Source organism: Culex pipiens, chromosome 1 (assembly GCF_016801865.2).
Source record: "Culex pipiens pallens isolate TS chromosome 1, TS_CPP_V2, whole genome shotgun sequence".
Classification (NCBI taxonomy): domain Eukaryota; kingdom Metazoa; phylum Arthropoda; class Insecta; order Diptera; family Culicidae; genus Culex; species Culex pipiens.
In genome coordinates this window covers 24,129,985-24,135,984 of record NC_068937.1, presented here as the reverse complement: position 1 = coordinate 24,135,984, position 6,000 = coordinate 24,129,985, and positions in this window count along the sequence as shown.

Genomic DNA, 6,000 nt, shown 5'->3' with positions numbered 1-6,000 from the left:
AGATTGTTCACAGAAACTTATTTTTTTTTTAAATCACGATCTTTACGATCCCTGTTAATGGTTTCTTTTCTTATTTAAAATTTTAACTTTTTCTTTGCTGATAAACTCCTGTTATGTAATTTGAAAAAGTTTGGTTTCATAATTAAGTACAATCGATTAAAGAACCCCAAAGTTTCTTTAATTTATTTCAAAATAATGTTTCTCTTAATTAAATTTTGATATATTTACTTTACTAAAATTCTGAAAGTTTTTTTTAAACTCAATAAAATGATAAATTGTTAAAATATAATTCTATCGAAATTAATTAATGATTTTGAACTATTTTGATACAAATCACAGATATTGCATTGAAAAATAAAAATAAATATAATTAATATAAATATTTCCTAGTTTTTTTGAAATTATGTTTTTTTTTTCGTTGCTCAATTCAAAATTAATATTTAAATATTTGTATTATTTTCTCTTGTGACGCAACGCTCTCACAATTTAAATTATATTTTAAGCATTTCTGATGATTAATCATTCCTTTATCTTTTATTTAAAAATACATCAAATTAAATTATTAAGTGAATTATTTTACCTTTTTTTAACTAATAATGTATTGTTCATGTTAACGATTACTTAAATTTTTACGTCCCTGTGAAATAATGTTGGGTTTCAAGAAATGTTTCTATCACAGCTGAGTAAATCGATTAAAGTAACAATTAACAATAACAACTATCAATATGGAATACTTAATCATTAACGTCTTTCAATTTAGAGGTTTATCTTTCAAGAGAGGAAAACTCCAGTGTTAGTTATAGTGACAACCGTTTTAGTCCTATTCGATGAATTTAAAATCATTTTTTTTAGGTAGTTCACAGACATAACGCCAAAATACATATTACTTTATCTGTGGATACCAAAAAATGCTCACTTTCACATTTAAATTTATTTATTTATTTTCTTAGGTCAATTTCTTTAATGATGTTAAAGACGGTCCTTAATTGAATGAAAAGATTTGCTGAACAATATATTTTTAAAATCCATAAGGCTCCTTCTGCGAAGTTATTTAAAAAAAATCATCACAAAAGTCTGTCGGGTTCTTTTATCGAGGAGATTGTTATCTGACTGCTTTCGCAAAGAACTCCAGCACAGCCCGAGCAGGGGTAAATAACACGGGAATACCAAATTTTGGTATTACTTGGGCAAATAACAGGGACCAAAATGTGCCCTTGGTTGCCCAGTAATAGATGGTAAAATACCATGAAATCATACCAAAGTCTTGTATGTGGAAGGGCACAACAATACCAAACCATGTTATTCCAAGGGTAAAATAATACCTCAAAATAAAACCATTTCAATACCAAGTTGAGGTCTTCTGGATTTTTGAACATTGCTTGAATACCAAAACTTGGTATTGCCATGGTTTTAATTTTAGGTATTCCCGCGCCCTTGGAAAATCATATTTTGGTATTCCTGTGGTCTTCCACATACATGATTTTGGTATGATTCCATGGTATTTTACCATCTATTACTGGGCAACCAAAATCACATTTTGGTCGCTGGTATTTGCACAAGTAATACCAAAATTTGATATTTTCATACCATTTTTAGTGAAGCAGTTGCAGTTAGTGAAAAAACGGAAATGATCCATATGCAACAGCCAAATCTACTCACCTGATGGTTCCATGTTGTTCTTAGTGATATCCTTCACCACACCGAATGCATTTGTCATTGATGAACGGCCTGTGCTTGAAGTTCTTGAAGCTTCTGAAAAATAACAAGATTGAAAAATAAGTGTTATTAAAATGAAACTGGATTGAAATTCACCAAAATTCCATAATCATTCGATTGACTCATTTTTCAAAGTATTGGGTTATTCCGACTTAGAGAAATTTCAACGATTTAAAAAAAAAATCTTAATGGGTATATAAAAAAATGTTAAAACCAGCTTTAAAATTTTTTTTTCAAGTCATTTTAGCGCAAAATTTATTATCTTGTCCAAATTGGTAAAAAAATCCCATAGTTTCAGAGAAAATTGATGAAACCTTTCAATACCAAAATAATACCAAAATGTGCCATCCTGACTTAGAAAATTTTCCACAATTTCAAGTCATTTCTTTAGGGGGTATATCAAAAATTTTTAAAATCAAGTTTGAAATTTCCGGTTTTCAATAAAAGCATTCGCTTTGAGACATCATTTTAGCGCAAAATTAATTATTTTGTCAAAATTGGTCAAAATTTTCCCATAGTTTCAGAGGAATTTGATAAAACACTTTAATACCAAAATAATACCAAAATGTGCCATCCTGACTTAGAAAATTTTCCACAATTTCAAGTCATTTCTGTAGGGGGTATATCAAAAATGTTTAAAATCAAGTTTGAAATTTCCGGTTTTCTATGAAAGCATTCGCTTTGAGACATCATTTTAGCGCAAAATTAATTATTTTGTCAAAATTGGTCAAAATTCTCCCATAGTTGCAGAGGAATTTGATAAAACACTGTAATACCAAAAGAATACCAAAATGTGGTGTTCGACCATTGACAAATTCTGCAATTTAGCAATATCAAAACAATACCTTAAATTGGTATGATACCACATTTTGCTCTTGCATAATCCTTAAGACAAATTTCAAAGGGTCCAGGAATACCAAAATTTGGTATTGATACCAGAGAAAGGTATTATTACGCATTTCCCTTGTTATTTACCCATGCTCGGGAGATTATTCATTTTTTTAATCTGACTACCATCACAGAGGTCTGTCAGGCTCTAACACAGAGAAGACTTTTTTTCTGACTACCATCGCAGAGGTCTGTCAGGCTCCAACACAGAGGAGACTTTTTTTCTGACTACCATCGCAGAGGTCTGTCAGGCTCCAACACAGAGGAGACTTTTTTTCTGACTACCATCGCAGAGGTCTGTCAGGCTCCAACACAGAGGAGACTTTTTTTTCTGACTACCATCGCAGAGGTCTGTCAGGCTCCAACACAGAGGAGACTTTTTTTTCTGACTACCATCGCAGAGGTCTGTCAGGCTCCAACACAGAGGAGACTTTTTTTCTGACTACCATCGCAGAGGTCTGTCAGGCTCCAACACAGAGGAGACTTTTTTTCTGACTACCATCGCAGAGGTCTGTCAGGCTCCAACACAGAGGAGACTTTTTTTTCTGACTACCATCGCAGAGGTCTGTCAGGCTCCAACACAGAGGAGACTTTTTTTCTGACTACCATCGCAGAGGTCTGTCAGGCTCCAACACAGAGGAGACTTTTTTTTCTGACTACCATCGCAGAGGTCTGTCAGGCTCCAACACAGAGGAGACTTTTTTTCTGACTACCATCGCAGAGGTCTGTCAGGCTCCAACACAGAGGAGACTTTTTTTCTGACTACCATCGCAGAGGTCTGTCAGGCTCCAACACAGAAGAGACTTCAAAATTAATTATGACTAATCAATTATAACGGCAAAAAAACCTTGCTCAAATCAAATTTCAAAGCAAAACATTGATTGTCAATTTCTGCATAAATCTATAGAATTCTAAAACGATAGTTTTCAATTTCCACAGCATCAAGCAACAATCTAATATTGCATCAAATTCACAGTAAAAATTTATCGTCAATAATAACAACAATCAAATCTTCATTCAACTGAGAACTAAACATTTTTTCATTAACCATAAAATTAATAATCAAATTTTGCATCAACTTCAAAACAAAACATTGGTCATCAATTACCATATAAACAATCAAATATTGCGTCAAATTTAAAACTCAAAATTGCCCATCATAAAACAACAATCAAATATTGCATGAAATTTAAAACCGAAAAAAATACCGTTCTATAATAACAAAACTCAAATTCAGAAAACAAATCTTGGCCTTCGATTGCCACAACAAAAAACAAATCTATCATCATATTCAAAATAATAACTGGTTTTCGATTACCACAATATCAATCAAACCTCGTATCTTATTCGAAACAAAATATTGGTTTTCATTTATCGCAAACATAAGCAAATTTGTCATCTTATCATAACAAAACATTGGTCTTTAATTCCCTCATCAACAATCAAATCTTTCAATCAAAATTAAACCTGTAAATTTTGTAATTTGTGATTTTATTGGACTTTGCATCAAGTCATTGCCACAACAAGCATATCTTTCATTAAATTTAAAACAAAACTAGCAAGAAGCAAATATTTATCTCATTCAAAAATAAACATTGGTCTTCAATTACCAAAATAACCAGCATCCAATCCAAAATAAAAAATAAAAATAATGATCATCAATAATAACAACAATCCATAACAATCAAATTTTGCATGAAATTCAAAACAAAACATTGGTCGTCAATTATAATAACAACAATAAAATTCAAACAACAAATTTGATTTCAATTACCAAAACAACAACTAAATTAAAAACAAATTATCTACCTTCAATCGCAAACTAATCCTCCATCAAATTCAAAACGAAATATTGATTTTCAATTTCCACAATCTTGTCAAATCTTTTGTCAAATTTTGATTTTATCAATCACAAAAATAAGAAAAAAAATGAAGTCTAATTCGTTACAAAACATTGGAGTTCAATTTCCACAACAACAATGAAACATTGCATCAAATTAAAATCAAAACATTGGTCGTCAATCAAAACAACAACAATCAAATCTAAAGCAAAAATGTGATTGTACAAAAACAATCAAATTTCGAGCAAATTATTTGCCTTCAAATTCCACCATAAACATCACAACGAAAAACCAAACTTACTACTTCAAAACAAAACATTCGTTCCCAAAATCACAACAACAAGCAAATCATTCATTAAATTCAAGACCGTCAACTATCGCAGACAGTTTTATGCCTTTTATCAATTTCAAATAACAAGTTCAAGCAAAAATCTACCTGTTTCAAAACACAGGCAAAACAACAAAGCGAAACTTTGGACCTGCATCCAGGCAGATAAACAAAACTGTTGGATTTCACAACACAACAATCCAAGCAAAACAAATGATCTTTCATGAATCAAAAGGTTCGACTTACCGGACTGTGCCATTGTCGTGATCGGGGACTTTCTTTTATAATAAAAACACAGATATTTTGCAATTAACAAACAACACGTCTTATTCCACAGAAATTAACCACAAAACTGATTTGACAATCTTCATTCTCTCTTTCGCCGGCCGCGCGCATCTCGTTGTTTTCTCGCTCGTTGTTCTCTCTCGCAGCTCGCTAGCGCGCTCTCGCACTCAATCCACAATCAGCTAACAAGGCAATATTCATGAAGGTGCGCACTTTTTGTTGCGCTCTTAACTCTTATTTATAAATTATATCAATCTTATAATAAGTACTCCTTTAATAATTTATTACATATTCAATCCTGCAACCCATAATCCCTACACTCAAAACACTTATTTTGGCTGAAAGGACACGTCAATGTCAGCCAACATTGTTTTAAATGATGCTGAACATGCCAAATAAAAGATTTGTAGACAAAAACACGCTTGAAATTGTGATTTTATTGATTTTTTCATCAAAAACCCTTCAGAGGGTCCACTATAGGAAAGGGGTCCACTAATGGATAACGTACCCTATGTAACCCCTTAAACCGAACTGTAAAATTTTCTTGAGGGGGTAACGAAACTTTCATTGAAACGAACGGAATTCGTATAAGATTCGAATCGAGTTCCATGTTCGCCAAAAGTAGAGAGTATTGTTATCGATCATTATTTTTTTGTGCAAGAATAGAAATGTGTTGCTTTTGAGGACATGAAGTTGAAGTCAAAAAATCTTAAGAAAGTTGAAGGCGAGATCGTCATTTTTTATAATTATGAATGAAAGATTTATGGAGTCGATGCGGTTGTATCCACCCAGAAGCTGTCTTTATTGTTTGATTCCATTTGAAAACCTACTGATCAAAAATTAAAAACACACAATTTTCCAGCAGAAAATGTCAAAAACTAGACAAAATAAAACAAAGATTACTGATTATAAAACAGCTCATTTACCAGTAAGAAAAAAGTC